At 42.4% G+C, this 8,667-nt stretch overlaps 1 protein-coding gene across 2 annotated transcripts in view; it reads right to left on the reverse strand.

The window, feature by feature from the left end:
• Positions 1 to 6,842, reverse strand: part of LOC309621854 (myosin-13-like) — a 30,001-nt gene extending 23,159 nt beyond the window's left edge. The window contains exons 1-2 of one of the 2 annotated variants that reach the window (XM_082409182.1): positions 6,704 to 6,842; positions 2,846 to 2,967 (exon numbers count right to left, since the gene is read on the reverse strand). The gene's annotated coding sequence lies outside the window, so the exon portion shown is untranslated. The remainder of the gene's footprint in view (positions 1 to 2,845; positions 2,968 to 6,703) is intronic. The other variant, XM_082409181.1, reaches the window with a different exon arrangement.
• Between the last annotated feature and the right edge of the window lie 1,825 nt (positions 6,843 to 8,667).

Raw genomic sequence — 8,667 nt, forward strand, 5'->3', positions numbered from 1 at the left:
ACTTCCACGTAGCATTTTCCAAAGTAGATTTGACAGAATGCTGATTCTGAGAGAAACTGTGAAATAAAAGTTCCCGTGGCTAAATGAGTTCAGGAAATGTGGCCAACTCTATTCCCTGTTGCTGGAGATTCACCATAAACACTAGCATGTTAAGGGGCCTGAGAAGCCTTTCAGTAAAAAAATATGAAGAACTTTTTTGTACCTGGTGATCTGATGTTGGAACACCATCTTACTCCCTGCTTGAGAAAACAAGAGGAGAAGGCTGAAGGCTGCAATCCACAGAGAACTTGTCTCATTCTTAGTACCATTTGGCCCAGGAGAAAGCAACAGAGAATGATCAGGCATAAACACAGCTGCTTTTATCCAAGGGACAGTCTTTTGTATGTAACAGATGCTCAGTAGATTTTGTTCCTGTGTATAAATGAATAAGGACGATTCATGGGGAATCTGTGTTGAAAGAGGGCTGAAGTGATAAGGCAGAAAAGAATGGAATCAGACTCAGTCTCACTTAATAGTAATAGTTTATATTTATTAAGAACTCACTACGTGCCAGGCTTTATCCATATTGGCTCACTTAAGCATCATAATAACTTTGTGGGGTAGGTGCTAACATCATTCCCATTTTATGGCTGAAGAAATTTGGGCCACTGAGAGTTTAAATAAACTGCCTAAGGCCACACAACTAGTAAGTGGCAGAAATGGGATTCAAATCCTCTCTGGCTCTAGAGCCAATGCCTATAACCTTTCACTTTTGCAAGCCCATCACTTTTGAGTGCTGGCAATGGGGAAAGGAGATATGAAATAGGGACATTGCTCCAAAGGAGGTGATAATGGACATGGGAAGAGAGTACAGAGACACGAAAAGATAAATTACTTTTCCAAGGTTAAGTGCCAAGATGAGTGAGATGCACAGTGGACTAGATGTATGGACAAGGTATTTAAAACCCATAAGGTATGTTGTGTATGTAAAATATTCTCGAATTGTTATTAATGATAATGATACTGCTTTGGAGGAGAGATCTGAAGGGGATGGTGACTGTGGAGATAATAATAATAATAATAATAAAAAAAAATAATAATGCTTTTTGTAGTTCTTTCCAGTTTACATAGCACTTTTGTATATTTTATTATGTTTATTTTTCTCTGCAAGCCTTAGGGGGTTATACTGTTTATATTCTTATTATTCCCATTGTCCATATGGGGAACTGAGGCCTAAGGGAGTTAAGTGATTGACCAAAAGGCCCCACAGCTAGTAGACAATGGAGCCAGAATTGGAATCCCAGGTTGCTGATTCCAAAGCCTCGCCTTTTCCTCTATCCTCTACTCTCTCTTAAAGGAGGCAGATTTTAAGAGTACAGGGAGGAGGTTCCAGGCTTAGGGAACGTAGGGATTGTGGTTAGAAACAAGACTTCCCAGGGTGTGTTTCAGGAAGGTGGAATGGGCAAGCCTGGATGGAAGGGTTGGGGGTAACACGGAGGTGAGGCTGGAGAAGTGGGCTGGGCTTGTCTGTGATGGGCTCCCAATGCCCATGGAAGGAGTCAGGACATTATTCTGAGATCATTGGGGAACCTTTCAAGGTTTTAAGCAGAAAAGTGAACGTGTGTGTGTGTGTGTGTGTGTGTGTAGACACACACATATATCTGAAGATTAGTATAGAACTGATGGTAGGATATAATGGACAGGGAGAACCTGAGGTCCTAGAACCACTTAGCAACTATTTAGAAAATCTTGGTGTACAACTTGCCAAGATGATTGATTATACAGGCTCTGATTTATGGGAGTAGGTGGGCAGTTAGAATTAACCCCTGGATGACCCTATAAATTCAGATGTGTGTTAAAATTCTCCATAGCACCAGAGGGCTGGCTTTCCCAGTGATTGTCCCCTGGTATCTCCGGGTCCATCCCATAGGTTCAAGAAGAGTATTGTGTGGGCTTGAAGTTGTCTGCCTCACTGTCCCGTTTAGGCCTGGGAAAAAGAGAACCCCAGGAGGTGAAAGGAATATGTTTCTCTCATTTAAGACCTCTCTGAGCTCTAGACTTATTATTATTATTTTTAACATTTATTTATTTATTTAGGCTGCTCCAGGTCTTAGTTGCAGCATGTGAGATCCTCTTTGTGGCATGCGGGATCTTTAGTTGTGGCATGCACGTGGGATCTAGCTCCCCGACCAGGGATCGAACCCGGGCCCCCTGCATTGGGAGAGCGGAGTCTTACCCACTGGACCACTGGGAAGTCCTCTAGACTTATTTTTCGAGGCCCTATCCAACATTAATATATTACAATCCTCTCAACATAATATTAAACATGCAAGTAATATCTATTTGCATTGAATATAAAAATAATCATGGTGTAAAATGAAGAGGGCCTTGATTAAGCAGTACAGAAATGAGATGTAAAAGGAAAGAGAAAACCCAAGGGATACCCTGAAGGCAGGACCCACAAGACTTTGATGATGCCGAGTTTGAGGAGGAAAAAGGAATCAGAGGATCCTACCTTTCATCCAGCCCTAATTGCAGCCTAGAAATCTAGGGGCATGATACCTGCCCAGGAGAAATAGTGAAGGGGGGAAATAGGAATTTCGATTTTGGACAGATTGAGATTGAGATGATGGTGATATCCAGCTAAGTAGGTAGAGATAAGGATTCAAAGTTTACATACAGGAGACATTAAGACTGAAGATGTAGGTCTGTGAGTATGAGGGTGTCACCTGTATGCAGTTGATAGTTGAACTTATTAAGGAAGCTGGGTTCTCAGAGAAAGGCTGCATGTTGAGGAGGTGAGAGGCGGAAATGAAGACAAAAAGAGTGGAAAAAAAAAAAGGTTATTCTTCAGGTAAACAAATACCTGAGTGAGATCTTGCTGGAGTCAAAAGAGCCACGTGGATCCATATTTTACTTCTGTCATTTACTGCCATAAATGGCAAGTCCCATCACCTCTCTTCGCAGCTGTGATGTTTTCTCCTTCCGCTGCAAAATCAGAAACATAATTCTGTTTCTGCCCAAGTCATGGGGATAGTGTGGGGATCAAATGAGATACTGTCAATATGTGGCTGTCTCCGCAGGCAGTCTCTTTCCAGCCAGTGCCAACCAGTATGCTTCAATCTGTATCAACCTTGACACAGACCTTGGCAAATAATCCACTAGCACAAAAAACATAAGTGAGCAGTGCAGGCTTTACTGAAGATTTTGTAGAGCAGACTAGAAGAGGATTATATTACATCCCCTAAAGTATTCAGTTTCCATCAGCAATGACTTCCACGAAGTCCATTTTCCGTCACACTGATGCAGGTGGTTGATTTCCTTTCTTCCCCTGAGGTGTCTGCCCGACCCCTACGGGTACTCAGTTGTTCCTCTGTTACATGGGGCCCTTTAGCTCTGCCATTGACCTGCATGCCTACTCATCTGGTTACTCAACAAAATAGAAGTCCTCAAGTAAAGAACACCACTTTTATCCTTAGCAAGTTTGGTGATCACCTATTTTTACTCACATATTCCCCTTGGGAGCTTCATCTTTATCCCACCACTATGCCCTGTAGTCCCCAGCTCACACCCCACACCATCATTCCATCTCTCCCAACCCTGAGAGGAGTTCTGTCGATGAGGGTTTTCTCCAGTCTTGTTACAAAATCATTTTGTCAACTCTAAAATGATGGGAACTTCATTATTAGTGTCAGAAGAAGTCAAGGGAGGTGGTATTTTCGAGAGGGTGGTATTTTCAAGAGAGAGGATATAGTAAAAAGCTCTACAGGGAAGATGGAGAAAAGGAGAACCATGAAAAGGGCATTGGGTCAGTCAGAGAGGTGATCCTGACATTAATGTCAGCAGGATGGTGGGGGTGGAAGCTTTGAAGCCAAGGATTAAGGAGTGAGCAGGTGTTAAGGAGGAGGAAAACGTTTTCCTGATTTCCCTGGGAGCAAATCTCTCCACCAATCACTATATAAGGCACATTCAGAGGAAATGCAGATTTGGATGGAGAAAGCAGCAGCAGGGCCAAATAGAGAGGCCCAGGAAACAAGTGTAATCAAGTTCATTCCGCAGAGGGCTACTTGAGAAGAAAGGGCAGTTAATTGTGCTGATAGGAGGATCATCCCTTACCCGTTACAACTATCTAAGAGCTATGTAACAGATGAAATTTCCAAAAGCAGCAAGAAGTTCCCCAGCCAGAAACAGAAATTTCTGGGCAAAAGTCACAGGACAGGTATATTAGTGAATGATACAAATTTATATTGAATCGCCTAATTAAAAATATTGAGTGAGAATATTAGATCCAGAACTAGAGGGGAACCTTGAATATTACCTAATCTAACCCTGATGTTACAGAATCAGAAACTGAGGTTCTGGACAGGTTACCTAATTAATGCTAATTAATTAGACAGACCCCCTTCCCATTCTACTCTCAGATCCAAGAGCGCTAGTTCAGAACTCTTTCAAGTACAATACATAAACTTCCATACTGCTGGCATTTCTACACTACAATTTTGCAAAGCAAAAAGTTGATGGGCGATTATCCAGAGAAATATTTAAACTGATTTTCCTTCAATCAGTGAGGACATAGATTTATCAGTTTTACAGGTTGGAAAACTGAGGCTTGGCAAGATTAAGTGACTAGTCATACAGCTAGTAAGTGGCAGAATGGGAGCTAGAACAAGTCTGGTTTGAATCCAAGTCCAGTTTGTGTTTTCACTACAAGACAGCTGTTTCTGGCTTTGCAAGATCCTGCTAAGACACTAACGCTCTCAGAATTATACATGCTTCTCAGAATTACACGCAAACGAGGCATCCTTCTCTGAAAATATCATGGAGAGAGTGTATGCATGGCCTGGGAACATTGTTTTCAGAGAAGAAATTCTACCAGTTAGGTCTGTCCAGTAAACTGGAGACTTTCTTATCTGGACTCATAATCTTGACTGATGCCTGTGAGACTTAGGGTCCATGTCATTTGCCCATTTTTGTCTAGTAGTTGTATTTTTTTTGTTGGTTTCTTCAGTGCTTAAAGCCTCATTAGAACTAAGAAACGCGTGATCAATTACTTTTAATTTCAACTGTTGGGGTATGAAACAACATAGCCTAAAAAAAAAAAAAAAGATTTTATGCCCTTGGCTAGGCATAGCCCAAATGCATATTTACATTGTTAAGAGCTGCATGATAATGTAGTGACTAAGAGTGGACTTTGAGAGTCAGAATACTGAGGTTCAAATCCTGACTTCACTATTTAAACTATTTGAATTTGCGCAACTTATTCTACTTTTCTGAGCCTCAGTTTCTTCATCTGTAAAATGGGGATAATAACAATACCTAACTCATGGGGTTCTTGTGACAAATGAGTTAATAAATGCATGATAGGCTACTTTTTGAAAGTGACATGGAGTGGGTGAGGCCATGTCAACAGCAGAGCCTGAGACTTAGAAGCCAGGAACTTTCTCTAGAGAATGTACCAACCATTGCCTATGCCAGAGGGCTCTGGAAGCCAGGACAGCATCTTCTATGTTGTTCTTTCATCTCTTTTTTGTTGCTGTTTGGTAAGGCCCATCAGCTGACCACAGCCTCACTACTGGCCATCCAGCCCTCCCATTCTACCCACTACATATAGCCAATTTCCTCTCCAGGTTGCCCAGAACACTCTTAAGTCACCGCCACCCCCCACCCCCCACCCCCTCATTCCACACACTCACAACAATAAAACAAGACGAGGAAAATGGAGCCTAGATACCTCAAAGCAGGGTGATCAACCTTCCTAATTTGCTTGGAATTGAAGAGATTCCTGAGACTTCAGTTTTAAAATCAGGACAATCCTGGGCAAACCCAGATAAATGTATCACCCTACCCAAAAGGTGGTTGGGGGTATGATGGCAAAGTCCTCAAACTTGACCAAGATGGGGCTAGATGGAACCAGCTTGAGATCTCTCACAAAACCAGGATGGTGATGAAATTCACATATGGAATTGCTAATTTTGAAGCTGTAATGCACAGAGCCGGTAACAGGGAGCATGCACGTATTCAATTGTTTATTCATCAAACATTCATTGAGGGCTTACTACATGCTGGGAAGATTTTAAGCACTAGGGAACAGAACAGGCAAAGTCTCTGCCCTCATGGAAACTCTATTCTAGTGTGTGTGTATGTGGGGACAGACAACAAACAAACAGATATCAAATGTCAATTAGTGATAAATTCTCTGAAGGAAAGGAAAATTAGGATAAGGAAACAGTGGCTGTGTGGGTTTGAAATGGATCAATCAGGATAAGTTTCTCTAAAGAGATGATATTTGAGCACTTAGAGGAAGAGCAAGCCAGGAGAATATCAATGGGGCACAGTATTCCAGGCAGAGGAAACAAATGCAAAGGCTCTGGGAGGGGAACTTGCCTGCACAGGAAGAGAATAAAGGCCAGTAGGGCAGGGATGAAAGGAGCCAGGGATACAGTAGCAAGGAATGAAGTGGCAGAAGCAGCTAGGGGCCAGATGCTTAGAGCCTTGCAAACTAAGGTAAGGATTTAGGGTTTTAAATGCCAGCTGTTATTATAAAGGTAACGCTATTCTTCCATATTCTCTGCTGAGCGTTGGCTCTGTTATCTGCTGTTTTTCTACTCAGCTTTGCTTCACTCTGTCAAACAAAACGTTTAGCTGCTCTTCATTTAGCAAAAGGCTTATAAAGACACCGTTCCAGGCATTGGGGATTAGAAGTTGGTTCTCTCAAACAGCTTACCATCTAGTTCGGGGAGGGTGGGTGGATCACAGTATTGAAAACACGTGAAAAAATCAGCAGCCGTGGACTTCCAAGGAAACAGCCGGTAACTACCGAGAAGAAAGGCGGTTTCAATTTCCCAGAGAGGTGAGGAGTTGCTTCCGGTGGGCCCCAGGGCATCATGGGAGGGGTGTGCCCCGGGGCATCATGGGAGGGGTGCGCCCCAGGGCATCATGGGAGGAGTGCGCCACCGGGGAAGGAAAGGCTGGAAGTGATTCCGCCAGTGTTGGGAGGAGCCTGGAGATGGTGAGGGGCCCTGGCCGGTGAGTGTACGTTTGGAGTTTGTGAGAGAGGCAGGCCTTTCTCGTCAGCTCCGCGATTCCAGAGCTTAACTGTGCGTGTGGTGGGAGGGTGTGAAGCCGGAAGTGGCGAGGGAATTCGAACCCCCGGCTCTTGACGTGACTGGGCCGCAAGGAAATTTCTGAAAATTCTCAAATCGACAAATTCCATTTGAAGTTTTTCAGTACGTTTAAAGGCATTTTATTACATTGCATATACATGTACTTATGTAATATATAGGGCTAAATCCATTTTTGGGTACTAAAAACTGTGGATATCAATAGAATTATTTTTCAGAATATACCGGAAAAAAATATGATTCTGTTGCTCCAAAGATACCACCTTTCCCATCCATCCTCTTAACAACATTTTTCATAATTTGAGGGCTCCCCCTGTGTTGTACCTCAGTTTCCCCGAGAGAGAGCCATAAGCCGTTGTTTCTGTGAGGAGCTGAGAAAATAGCCCGCCCTCTTGGGAAGGTCAGGCTACTATAATATAAGAAAAGCCCTGTTTTGGGTGTGTTCCCCAAGGGGAATGTATTTCTCCTTCATCAGCGAAGAGGCTTTCTTTTTCTCTCGTGGGCTCCGGAAGCAGCATCTTGGTGGCGCTTGGAGCCAGGAGGGAGGAATCAGGCTGGTAAATTCCATCCTTAAGGAAGTAAGGTTCTTTGCATCTGCCCACAGCTGATTCTTCAGCCTCCCACTTAGGAAAATGGGACCGACTAAGTCCGCAGTGAAGGTGCCTGGGGACACTGGTGTCAATGTAACATGTGCCCAAACCTCTGTCACAGCCAGGAGGCAGAATTTAAGTTTGCTCACCGACAGCTGCTGTGTTAGCCCTGGAATGGTAATGCTTATGGAAAACTTGGCTGAAAGGCAACAGCTTTTAGTAGTTGTGCTAATGGTCTCGTCCATCAAATGACCCTCTCCTCTTCACCTTTCTCTTGTCAGTTATACCCATGTCTTTGACGAGAATTGGATATGAAGTCCTCTTAAGAAGCACGTTCCTTTTATTTATTGTATTTAAAGAACACGAGCCTTTAAAAAAATTCTCAAAGTGAGGTACACATTGTAGAAAGATTGAAAAACATAATCAAACATACTGAAGGAAAAATTTAAATCACTCCTAAGATTTTAGCATAGAAGTAATCTCTACCGGAATTTGGGTTAAGTCCTTTTACACTTTTTTTTATGTTTGTAAATACACACACAGGTTTGTTTTTTTTTTTTTTAAACACGTGCTTTAAACAAATACACAATTAGGGTATCAGCCTGTAAGCATGGTTTTGTATTCTGCCTTTGCAACTTAACAGATTATGGGAAATTTTACCATGATATTAACTCTTCTTCTACATCATGATTTTTACTAGTTACATATCGTTCCATCCTATGACTGTACTCAGTTTTCTATTTTGGGGCACTTAGGGTGCGCTAATTTTTTTTTCTTTTAAATATTCCTGTAAACATATGTGTGCATATGTTTATGCATATCTTTACGATATTTATAGAATAGACTTTCTGGGCAAAGGGTATGACTGTTTTAAGGTTTGCAGTAGTACAATGCCTGTTATTAGAGTCTCCACAGTAGTGATGTGGCATAAGAAAACAATAAGTATTCTCTAATGATCGTTATGGAGCCCAAGCTCA

Source organism: Balaenoptera borealis (genome assembly GCF_965194805.1).
Source record: "Balaenoptera borealis genome assembly, contig: HAP1_SCAFFOLD_1108, whole genome shotgun sequence".
Taxonomy (NCBI): Eukaryota; Metazoa; Chordata; class Mammalia; order Artiodactyla; family Balaenopteridae; genus Balaenoptera; species Balaenoptera borealis.